Here is a 13083-nt window from a genome sequence, read left to right as displayed (position 1 = left end):
TGGAGAGGAGCTGTCTCTCCACTCTATCTAGAACTTTAACTGCTTACTAATATTTTCTAAAGGCTATTTTAACTTTGCAGTGCTTTTCTTCTTAAGACTAATAATTTTCTTTGCTGTTCAGGATGTCTTTCTATGAAGGTGGAGCATTGTCTGCATGACACTACAACCTATCTAGGGAGATAGACTGTCAGTACAATTTGCCCCGGGCATAGGGCATACTCTTTTGTGGAATTTGGATTTTTTCAAGTATATATTTATTTTATTTATTTGAGATACAGAGAGAGAGAGAAAGAGATAGTTTCCATCCTCCAGTTCAACAACAGCCAGGGCTGTGCCAGACAAAAGCTGGAAACTGGGAACTACAGTTGGGCTTTCCTTATGGATGACAGGGTCTCAACTACTTGAACAATTACCTGCTGTGTCCCAGGATGCACATTAGCAGAAAGCTGGAATCAGGAGTGGAACTGGGACTCAAACCTCAGTCCTCTGATAAGGAATGTAGGCATTCCAAGCAGTGTGTTAACCACTATGCAAACACCTGTTCCTATTTGAGGTTTGCATCCTATGCATGTATTGCTTACAAACAAAAAAAAGAAGAAAAGTTTATATATATATATATATATATATATATATATATATATGTATGTATGTATATCTCCAAAGTATGCAATTCAAAAGTTAAAGAACATAAAAATTCAACTTCCCATTTACTCGTGACTCCCAGCCACTCGGATCTCCGTGATTATGTTTCCTACCTCTTCATCCAGAGGTGTTTTATTTTTACACAGGACATATGTATCTTTTTGTACATTTAATTTTTACACAAATGGTAGCTTACTGTTCACCAAGGTTCTACGTCTGCTCTTTTCATCTTTCGGTACCTCTTTTTGCTTCTTCCAAAAATCTTCCCCCCACCTGGGGGCCAGCAGCATGGCGTACTTGGTTAATCCTCCACCTGCGGCGCTGGCATCCCATGGGGCACCGAGTTCTATCCCTGTTGCTCCTCTTCCAGTCCAGCTCTCTGCTGTGGCTCGGGAAGGCAGTGGAGGACGGCACCGCATAGGAGACCAGGAAGAAGCATCTGGCTCCTGGCTTCAGATCGGCATAGCTCCGGCCGTTGCAGCCATTTGGGGGGTGAACCATTGGATGGAGGACCTTTCTCTCTCTCTCTCTCACTAACTCTATCAAATAAATTAAAAAAAAAAAAAGATTTAAAAAAATCTTCCCCATTGTTTTAAAAGTACATGCTATTCCCTTGTATTGGTGTAAGCATTTTAATATATTTAACCTATTCTTGTACTGATGGAATTTTTACTGTTTCTAGTCTTTTAAAGCTATTGTGAATATACATTCAATATCGTTACACACTATTTATTTTGCACATGAGTGAATACAGCTGTAGAATCTAAAACTTCATAGAGACATTGTGATAGATAATTTTTTCTTAAAGGAGGTTGTACTAGTTTTTATTTGTAATTGAAATCAGTGGTCAGAATGTGGTATCAATTTTTTTCCAATTTTAATTTTATGTATTACTTTCTCAATTAAAAGTAAGGGAGAGAAAGAAAACAGCACACTAGATTAAGAGAAGCAAGGCTGGCCTCAGGCTGTTGTGCTTTCCTCTGCATGGTGTTTAGGCTGCTTCCCTGTGAACTGAGGATCTTGTGATTTAACACCATGGTTTAAAAAGAGAAAAAGAATTCCCTCAAGACAGTGAACTAAAAGAACCCGCTGTTGCTTCTGTCCAGAAGGCCAAGCTCTTTCTTCCATCCTGCGGTATCCACTATGTAAAATACATTCTGAATGCTCACAACCCATTAGCCACACAACTGAACTAAAATTGTGCTGTTTGACTTATCCTATAAATATTTCTTAAGTCTCCTTTTCTGTAAAACATACTGTGCTACTGCTGTTTGACATACAAAGTTATTTCTGTTTTGCCTTTCAGCAACATGAATTAAGATTTTTAAATGAAAAAGAAGAAAACCAAAATCCTACTATAATAAATGCCACCAAAATTATTTGAATTTGAAAGCTAGCCATATTTTTTTAAAATATTTATTTTATATACTTGAAAGCGTTACAGAGAGAGGTAGAGAGAGAGAGAGGTCTCCCATCTGCTGGTTCATTCTGCAAATTGCTGCAGTGGCCAGAGCTGAGCCAATCCCTGGGAGCTTCCTTTGGGTTCCCATGTGGGTGCAGGGGCCCAAGGACTTGAGCCATCTTCTGTTGCTTTCCCAGGCACATTAGCAGGGAGCTGGATCAGAAGTGGAGCAGCCAGAACTCCAACCAGTGCCCATATGAGATGCCGACACTGCTGGCCAGGGCCAGCTGGACCACAGCGCCAGTCCTGAAAGCTAGCCATATTAAAAACATTGCAGATATTATAAGGATGCATTTTGTCAAATCATTGTAAATATAAAAATATTGCAAAATCTGAATCCACTTGTCTTGTGGCTCATTATTTTATAGTTCTTTTAAATTGATTCTGATGCCAGCATTTTTTAAAAGATCTATTTATTGGGGTTGGTCTTGTGGTACAGCCTCCTGCAATGCCAGCATCTCATGAGTTTTGGTTCAAGCCCTGGCTGTTCCACTTTCCATCCGACTCCATGCTGATGCTCCTAGGGAAGCAACTGAGATGGCCAAAGTGCTTGAGCCCCTGCCACCCACGTGGGAGACCTGGACGGAGCTCTAGCTCCTGGCTTCCACCCAGTCTTAGCCATTGCAGTCATTTGGGGGTAAACCAGTAGATGGGAGATCTCTATTTCCCCACCCCACCCCACCCCGCCTTCTCTGTTTCTGTCACTCTGCCTTTCAAATAAAGAAAATAAATTATCTTGGAAAGACAGAAAGAGAAGTCCTCCTTCACTCTCCAAATGGCTACAGTGGCCAGGGTTGGGCCAGGCTGAAGCCAGTAGTCTGGAACTCCCAGGTCTCCCATGTGGGTGGCAGAAGCCCAAGTGCTTGGGCCATCTTCTGCTTTCCCAGGTGCATTAGTAGGGAGCTTGATGGGAAGCAGAGCAGCCAGGACTTGAACCAGCTCTGATTTGGGATGCCAGTATCACCAACTGCAGCTTAACCCATTGAGCCACAACCCTAGACCCTCATGTTCCTTTACATATTATATGATCTTTGCAGCAACCCTTTGAAGTAGGACTCTGTTGGCCTTGAGGAGGGCAGAAACCATGTCTGTCTTGTATACTTTTGTTCAATAGTTGGCTTATGTATAGATGCTCCATAAATGCTTGCTGACCATGCTAAACAAACAAAAAAAAAGGAAGTGAACATTTGCCATAGCAGTTGAGACACTACTTCAGATGCCCACATCCCATATCAGAGTGCTGAGTTTGAATCCTGGCTGTGCTTTTAATTCTAGCTTCCTTCTAAGGCATACCCTGGGAGCCAGCAGATAATAAATAGCTGAAGTAGCTGAGTCCCTCCCACCTGTGTGGGAGACCAAGATTGGCTTCCCAACTTAAGTCTAGTCCAGCCCAGGCTGTCATGAGTTGAGGAGTGAACCATTGGATCGGCAGTCTCTGTCTCTCTGTTTCTCTCTCTCTCTCCCTTTCAAATAGAAAATACATAACAATTTAGAAGTTTTTTTAAAGATTTATTTTCTTTATTTGAAAGGCAGAGTGACAGAGATGGAGGGAGAGACAGAAAAAAGGAACCTTCCATCTGCTGGTTCACTCCCCAGATGGCTGCAATGTTCAGGGCTGGGCCGGACTTGAAACCAGGAGCCTATAACTTCCATCTAGATCTCCCACGTGGGTGGTGGGGGGCCCAAGGACTTGGGCCATCTTCCTCTGCCTTCCCAGGTGCATTAGCAGAGAGCTGGATCAAAAGCAGAGCAGCTGGGACTGCAGTGTGGGAAGCTGGCATCCCAGGCAGCAGCTTAATAATAAAAAGGGGTGAACCTTTGGCTTAGTTGTTAGGATCCCAGACTACCTAAGTTTGATACCGACCTCCAGTCCTGATTCCAGCTTCCTGCTGTTGTAGACCCTTCCATGGTTCATGTAATTGGATTCCTAACACCGGTGTGGGAGACCAGGATTGAGTTTCTGCTTTAGTCCCAGCAGGGGACTATTACAGACAACTGAGGAGAGAACCAGCAAATAGAAACACTTTCTTTCCCTACTCTTTCTTCTGGTCAAATACAAACATTTGTTGATTGAATTACCTTTGTTTTTTGATGAAGGAGCTGAGCTGAGCTGTGGGAAGCAGAGGAAGGACTGAGCTGTATATAAAACAGAGATGTTTGGCTGTAAAGCACAGTAAATGCTGCTGACACCTACCCCACTGACTTCTGAGGTCAGCCTTTGAGAAAAGATAGCAGAATACCCACTAAGGTTCTGAAGTTAAGGAAGGCTCCATTTATTAGTTAACTGGTAACTCTTAAAGAATGAGCACCTCACTGAAGTAAAGCATTCTTGCTGTGTCTTCCCACGCTTTTTATATTCCTTGGAGAAGGAGTGTAATGTTTACTGACAGCCTGCTATTGGCAAACACTATGGAGTATTGTTCTTTTTTACATAAATAACTAGTAATATTTATCTCATTTTATTAAATATTGAATATCAAATTATATAAGCTATATAGATAGTGTGTGGCATATGTTTATACTGACTACTAAACTTAAAAACTAGATCATAGTACCTTTGTGTTTTTTTTGTTGTTGTTGTTGTTTTTGACAGGCAGAGTTAGACAGTGAGAGAAAGAGACAGAGTGAAAGGTCTTCCTTCCATTGGTTCACCCCCCAAATGACTGCTATGGCCGGCAGGCTGCGCCAATCTAAAGCCAGGAGCCAGGTACTTTTTCCTGGTCTCCCATGCGGGTGCAGGGCCCAAGTTCCTGGGCCATCCTCCACTGCCTTCCTGGGCCACAGCAGAGGATGAGGAGCAACTGGGACAGAACCGGCGCCCCAACCAGCACTAGAACCCGGAGTGCTGGTGCCACAGGCAGAGGATTAGCCTAGTGAGCTGCAGCACTGGCCATTACCTTTGATTTTTAACTTTATACCTTCCCCATCCCATCTTAATCCCCTTCCCACTATGTTGAATTTTACATTTATTATTCACGTGGTTTTTTTTTAAGTTTTATCACTTAAATATACTCCTAGACAATGTATTGTTTAGTTTTGTAGTTTTCACCTTGCATAAATCGAATCATACTTTTTTTTTTTTTTTTTGTGATGAGCTGCTTTTTGCTCAGTATCATGTTCCAATTAAGTGAGAATCTCTAGGAATGAGACTTAAGCTTTAGTATTTTTCAGAGCTCTCTGGGTGATTTCAATATGCCTTCAAAGTTGTATGCAGAGTTGGGGAAGTACATGTTTACAGCCTCAGCTTTCCTGGATAAATCCAAATTTTACTGGAAGGGAAATATTTAAACTCCCACCAGCAGGGTATGCTGTTCTACATCCTTGGCAACATCTGCTAATATTCAGTCTTTTAAAATTTTGCCTATATCATGGATGTAAAATGGGATCTTAATGTATTTTTCTGTTTAAAAATGTATTTGTAAGACATGGAGATGGAGACAGACAGAGAAAGAGAGATTTTTGACCTGCTAGTTTACTCCCCAGGTGTCTGCCACAGGCAGGGCTGGGCCAGGCCAAAGCTAGGAGCCCAGAACTCAGTCTAGGTCTCTGAAATGGGTGACGGGAACCCAGGTACTTACTTGAACCATCACCTGCTGTCTCTCATGGTACACATTCATGGAAGCTGAAACTAAACCAGAGTCTGGACTTTAGTTGCACCTGAAATGGAATGCAGGTGTCCCAAGTGCCATCTTAACTACTAAGCTAAATATCCACCCCTTAATGTGGTTTTAACCTGCTTTTTCTGATTAACTATTGAGATTGAGACTCTTTTCTTACAGTTATTAGCCGCTTGTTTCCCTTTCTTAAGTATTTTCTACTGGGTTGTCTTTATATCAGTCTGTTTTTATATTCTAGATAATAATCCTTTATTGACTGTGTTAATACAGATGTCTTTTTCCAGTTTTCTTGATATTTGGCTGTTTAATTTTTATTTTTTTAATTCATTTATCTGAAAAACAGAGAAAGTGACCCACAGAGACCTGCCACATGTTGATTCACTCCCCAAAATGCCTGCTATAGCTGGGGAGTGGGCCAGCCTGAAGCCAGAAGCCATGGACTCTGTCCAAATCTCCCACATGGGTGGCAGGAGCCCAACTACTTGGGTGGTTAGAGAAAGCCTTACTAAGAAAATGTTTTAAGAAAAATGTAATGGGATCGACACTGTGGCACAGCCAGTTAAGCTGCTGCTTAGGAATCCCATATCAGGTGTTTATTCAAGTCCTAGCTGCTCCACTTCCAATCCAACTTCCTGCTAATGTTCCTCAGAAGGCAGTGGATAATGGCCCAATATTCAGAGCCCCTATCCAACCAAGTGGGAGACACAGGTGCAGGTTCTGACTCCTGGCTTCAGCCTGGCCCAGTCCTGGTTGTTAGGAAGAACATTTAGTCATTTAGCAACAAGTACAAAGGCTATGTAGCTAGAATGGCCTAAGATTTTCAGAAAGTAACTGTGAAAACCAGTATGGCTGCAGCATAAGGAATAGGGGGGAAATAGTTGGAGTTGAGGTCAGAGAGGCAGAGATTGGGAGTGACATTCAACTTTGTGAGGCACAGTGCTTTTTGAAAAATAACAGCTATATTGCATTAATTCCTTATTGCTCCCAAAATGAAACACAGATCATGTAAACATTTTATACACTTAATTAACAATACAATACATATAAAGAAGAAATAAGATGAAAGTGTATTTCATTATATAGATTGCTGTGGTCTAGGAGAATATAGGTATATAGTATATATAAGTTTATATGTGAAGGGACTTAAAGGAGTTCATAGAAATGGAGTTATAAGGTAAGTTTATTGTGGTGCAAAAAGATTTTGAAATGCATAAATTTTGTAGTATGTATTTCCCATGGACTTTTTGAAGACCTCTGTAAATTTGTTGACTGTGATAGCTAGATATTAGGACTTAGACAAGTATGCTATATTGTTGACTTAGATATCATAACATTGTAACAATTGGCTTGGTGATGAGATTTGTGTGAAATGAATGATTCTTGGTAGATTTCTTTTTTTTTTGACAGGCAGAGTTAGAGAGAGAAACAGAGAGAAAGGTCTTCCTTCCATTGGTTCACCCCCAAAATGGCCGCCACAGCCGGCGCACTGCGCCAATCCAAAGTCAGGAGCCAGGTGCTTCCTCCTAGTCTCCCATGCGGGTGCAGGGCCCAAGGACCTGGGCCATCCTCCACTGCCTTCATGGGCCACAGCAGAGAGCTGGACTGGAAGAGGAGCAACCAGGACTAGAACTCGGAGTACCGCCACCACAGGTGGAGGATTAGCCTAGTAAGCCACAGCCCTGGCCAGGGATATATTTTTTAATTTTCCTTTTTCCTGGACTATATTTTCCCAGAAGTAGTTATATTGGCTAATTCTCCTCTGCCAGCAAACTTTGAACTTTTAATATAAGGAGTATTATTTTTTCTATGAAGGACTGTTTCCAACAGAAAAGTGGATTTTCCTTTTTTTTTTTTAACTGAACTTTGATGTTGTTAGTGTGGATAGTAGAATTCAATTACAAAGTCATTAATGAAAAGAAATGCTTAGCTTCATAAACATTGGAAAGCCTTTTGAGTTTTACTGCTTAGGGGCAATGCCATTTTTTTTTAAGGAAATGGATTTTTGTTGGAAATTAGACATTTATCTTATGGATGTGGTCCTTGAAGGGAAGTTTTCATGGACATTATTGCCTTTGAGGGATACTTTGATCCCCAAAACATACATGAATTGTTTTTGGATGTCATCAAAATAGTGAATTTTGGTTTCCCTATGGTGGTTTATTCCTAAGCACAAAAGCCAGAAATGAAGGACAGCCAAGCCCTTCTGGTCCAGCCACCACTGACCTGCTTTCCTCTATGCACAAGCATAAGAAAATGCATTCTTTTAGTGAGTGTTGACTAGGATTAATTTAAGATTTATTTGTATTTATTTGAAAGATAGAGTGTCAGAGAGTGAGAGGAGAGCAGTTGTATGGGGGGGGGGGGGAGGTAAGGCAGGAGGGAGAGAGAAAGAGAGAAAGAACACTCTTCCAGGGACCTGGAACTCCATCTAGGTCTTCTACATGAGTAGCAGGGGCCAAATACTTGAGCCATTTTTGCTTTCTCAGGCATAGATGGAGCAGCCAGGACTTGAAGCAGCACTCTGAATTGGGATGCTATAGTCACAGGTAGCTTAACCCACTGTGCTACTACACCAGCTCCAGAGTTAAATTTCTACTTTTGGAGAAGATGTGGGAGATGAAGGACTAGGTGAAGTGCAACACTTTAAAAAAATAAATACATTGTGGTAACTCGTTTTCTGCCCCCTTCTGTCTCACTCTTCTTAGAAAGAGATCTGATAGAAAAATTTGGGTAGCCCCGTACAGTTTTGTTTTTTAAGTATTTTTTGATAGTTTTGAAACTATTTTTAATGTTAGTCACACCCTTTGTGGGGATAAGTCATTTGGGAGTTCAGCGCCAAAGCAGGTTTTCCTTCTCGGGGAAGGGACTTGGAAATGGGTTGAAAGGGTCGTTAATGAAGTGGACCAAATCACATCCATCTTCATAGCCCCCGTGTGTCAACTCCTAAGCCAATTATCTTTTGGGTGATATCGTAAGTAAATGTATGGCGCATTTCCTCCCCACAATCCCCTTCACGTTTGGAAGCAAATTTGCCTTTTAGCCATTTAACATTGTCTGTCCTCAAAAAAGTAAAGCAGTATTGTTTATTCACCTTTGTTTTTCCTCAGCCTCATCCCCTGATCTTAAGAGACTTCAAGGCCTCCTTACTACGTTCTTTCCTTTTCTTTCTCTCTTTCTCAGACTGCTCAGCAGGAGAGCAGACTGTATACAAATAATCTGAGCTAACAACTTCCTTCCCTACTGATCAAATAGTTGCTAAACAGAAACCTTTCTCAAGGCTGTAAGTGGGCGTTCTGGTTGGTGGGTGTTCTGGAATGTAAATGGACCTGTATTTTAAGAAAGATTATTTTTATACTAGAAGTTCAGTGCACTGCAAGATGCACATTTGTGGCAGTTGGAAAGAATGAGAACATAAATTGGACTTAGTGGAAATTATTAGACCCATGAAAGACCTAGATATATGGCTTGGTGATAACAAGAATATCCTGAAACTAAGGTAACTAGTGAAGTTGCATGCATTTCATTGGGCCTCTTTCCCATGGCTCCAGTGTTTGTATATGAGATGAGTTCTAACAGTGTGCCAGGGCAATTCCTGTAGCAATGGCAGCAGACCCCCTTGTGAGACAGCTTGGTAGGGAACATAAAACTACCAAGCTGCACATCTTTGGGGGCTGTATGTCAGATTTTGTCCCTGTGTGTTGTTTTATATGATCAGAAATCAAAATCGCATACTTTGGAATAATGTACTTTTTTAGAAAAAGTACTTTGTACCCTATAGCTGTTATGGGAGTATGTTTCCCGGGTTTTATTCCAAGTTTTTGCCCTTGTGTGAGATAAAAATTCAAAGCAGATTCTTAAGTGGGGTGTGTAAATGAGAACAGGGTTTATTTAAAGTGGGAAGATGAAATAAATGCTCATGTGTGAGTGTGGGTAACTCCACAAGGAGACGACCAGAGCAGTGCCCATGAGGAGAGAGTTTATGGGAGAAGGCAAGAGAAGGGGCCAAGAAGAGACAAAAAGGAGCTTTTTCTGGGAGTTTTATGGCACCTCCAGGTGTTTATCTTCCATGTGTTCGTCATGGCATCTCTTCCTCCTTCCTAGTCCCAGATGACATGCAAGTGCATCATGGGAAAGTAGGGGTACTGGATTGACGGGGAGGGTTGGAGTTACAATGCAGTGCTACACAGAAATTATGGTAAAATTTCTTCTAGCTTCACTTATTCCTACCAAACTCCCTACTTAGCTCCCCCATATCAGAGTTAGAGGCAGAGCTCTGGGAAACAGAAACTGTGAGGAAATCTTGCAGCTTATTTATTCCTAACTCCCTGCCCCGTTCCCCTGTATCCTCACATCGTTTCAATTCTAAAGGAAGACATCAGGGAGCAACCTATTATATTAGGTGATTATACTAGAAACTGAGAAACTTGGATTCTACTGAACTTGCCAGAAATTAGTTGTATATGATATTTGGCTTAACATTTAACATACATTTTTAACCTTAAAGTCTTCATTTGCAAAAGGCAAACTGGTACGCTGGTGCTGTGGCATAGTGGGCTAAACCTCTGCCTGCAGCACCGGCATCCCATGTGGGCACTAGTTTGTGTCCCCACTGCTCTTCTTCCAATCCAGCTTTCTGCTTATGGCCTGGGAAAGCAGTAGAAGATGGCCCAAGTGCTTAGGCCCTTGCACCTATGTAGGAGACCCATAAGAACCTCCTGGCTCCTGGCTTTGGATCGGGTCAGCTCCGGCCATTGCAGCCATCTGGAGAGTGAACCAGCTGCTGGAACACCTTTTTTTCTATCTCTCTTCTGTCTGTAACTCTGCCTCTCAAATAAATAAATAGATATTTAAAAAAAAAAAAAAGCAAATTGAATTAAGATCCCAATCCTATCCAGCTTAAAAGAGCTTTGCTTCTTCATCAGTCTCATGAAAGTTATGGCCTCCCTATAAACCCTTAGTTGGGATAAACCAAAAACAGAGGATTCACTGGTTTTATGTGGCTTACAGGTAATGAGTCCTCTCCCTTTCCTGCAGGATCTTTAAAGGAAGTTGCAGATTGGAGTAAACAGGGCAGTGGCTACTCTGATTTTGGATGTTTTGGGTTTCTGTGCCGTTCTTTGTGTTTATGCATTCTGTTTTCAGCTTTCCTCACTGGGATTATACATAAACAGAATAGGCAAAGAGGTAAAGGTGGGGGCACAAAATAGAAAATGGGAAACCCAGGAGATAAAATAGGATGTGTATGCTTCACGATTATGGAGGTCAAGTAAGTTTTCCATTGTTGATTGTATTCCTTTCCACTGTTCAGCTGACTCCTGTTTACTTGGTCCTTGCTGCATATTTTACATGGGGACACAGAGTTGTGTGAGTTTTTCTGTTCTATTCCCTTGAGATTGTAACACTACTCAGTTACATTTGTTCTGCTGTGAGAACAGATAACTGTAGGGCAATTCAAAATATTTGTTTAATATTTTCTTGGAAGTCCACACAGAAAGAGGGAAGATTTTAGATGTCTGTGATATGAAACTTGATGGGTTACAAACATCTTAATTTTTGTGATAGTTCTTGATTTCCCTTTTCTTGGTTCTGTTATTTTTCTGTCTTCATTGGCAGAATATCCTAGCAAAGTGTTTTCTATTGTAAATGATAGAGAAAGGCTGGGTTTAATTATGTTGCAGTAATAAATTTTATATGATCAAGTAAAGGTTAGTTAAACCATACAGTATTATAATGGGAGGGACCTCAGAATCATCCACTTTATTGATTTCAGATGTTTTTGCTCTAAAAGTCTTTCCAAACACAATCTTATATCAAGACCCAATATGCAGATAGATGAAATAATGAATATGTTTATCAAATAGCTCAAGTCTGCATTCTTTGGTTGATATACTGATACTTATGTGAACATCTAACCAAACATTAGAAACTTGAGATATTGGGGCTGGCACTGTGATGTAGAGGGTAAAGCCACCATCTGCAGCGCCAGCATCTCATATGGACACCAGTTAGAGTCCTGGCTGCTCCACTTCCAATCAGCTCCCTGCTAATGCACCTGGAAAAGCAGCAAAAGATGGCCCAAGTGCTTGGGCCCCTGCATCCATGTGAGAGACCCAAAAGAAGCTCCTGGCCTCCTGGTTTTGAATCTGTTCAGCTCCAACTTTTGCAGCCATTTGGGGAGTAAAGCAGCAGATGCAATATCTTTCTATATGTCTGTCACTCCCTATCTCTCTGTAACTCTGCCTTTCAAATAAAAAAAAAAAAAAACAAACCTTGAGAGATTGCAGAAGTCTTGGTTATGTAGGACTTTGTATATACTGCAGGGCCCTTGACTCTTGCCTACTGAATAGTACTATAAACTCCTCTAAGTATTTATTAGGGAGCATTGTCTCTAAATTATAATTATAATCTCTCCCTGGGTGATTTTATCCAGTTCTGAGGCTTTGTGCACCATCTACGCACTGATGGCTACCAGACATTTTTCAACAGCTTCGGTTCTCTTTGAGCTCCAGAGTTGTAGAAACCACTGCCCATTTGACATTTTTCCTTTTATGTCTTATATGCACTCAGAAATAGCATGTATTAAATAAATTTATATTAAATAAACTTCTTGTTTTCTTCCCTTCAATACCTCTTTCTCTTCATCTTTTTCATCTCAGTAAAAAGCTAATTCTGTCCGTTCATTTCTAGAAGTCAGACATAAATTCATGCTTCTCCTATCTCTGCCAACCCCACATCTACTTCATGTAAATTGTGTTGCTTTACCTTCAACAGAAGTCTTCAGTTCCACCATTTTTATTTACAGTGTTAACTGGTCTAATTCAAGGTATTGTTTTCTTGGCCTCTGATAGATTGCTGTACTTATACTCTTGTCCACTTACTACTATTCTCCACTCAGACCCTAGGATAATATGGATCATGCCACAATCCTACTTTTTTTTTTTTTTTTTTTTTTTTTTGACAGGCAGAGTGAATAGTGAGAGAGACAGAGAGAAAGGTCTTCCTTTTTGCCGTTGGTTCACCCTCCAATGGCTGCCACGGCTGGCAGATAATTTTCAATTATCTTTATATACAGAAGATCAATTTAGCATATATTAAGTAAAGATTTCAACAGTTTTTACCCACACAGACACACAAAGTATAAAGTATTGTTTGAGTACTAGTTATAGAATTACTTCACATTGGACAACACATTAAGGACAGAGATCCTACATGAGGAGTAAGTACACAGTGACTCCTGTTGTTGACTTAACAAATAAACACTCTTGTTTATGGCGTCAGTAATCACCCTAGACTCTTGTCATGAGTTGCCAAGGCTATGGAGGCCTTTGGAGTTCGCCGACTCTGATCTTATTTAGAAAAGGT

General features: G+C 40.9%; 1 protein-coding gene across 8 annotated transcripts in view; it reads left to right on the top strand.

Moving 5' to 3' along the window:
• The window catches only part of NARS2 (asparaginyl-tRNA synthetase 2, mitochondrial), a 149118-nt gene that overhangs the window by 35623 nt on the left and 100412 nt on the right, over nucleotides 1-13083 (top strand). The gene's annotated exons all lie outside the window — the stretch shown is intronic.

This window comes from Oryctolagus cuniculus, chromosome 1 (assembly GCF_964237555.1).
Source record: "Oryctolagus cuniculus chromosome 1, mOryCun1.1, whole genome shotgun sequence".
Taxonomy (NCBI): domain Eukaryota; kingdom Metazoa; phylum Chordata; class Mammalia; order Lagomorpha; family Leporidae; genus Oryctolagus; species Oryctolagus cuniculus.
The sequence above is the reverse complement of the archived record's forward strand: the minus strand, read 5'-3'. Positions and strand labels throughout refer to the sequence as shown.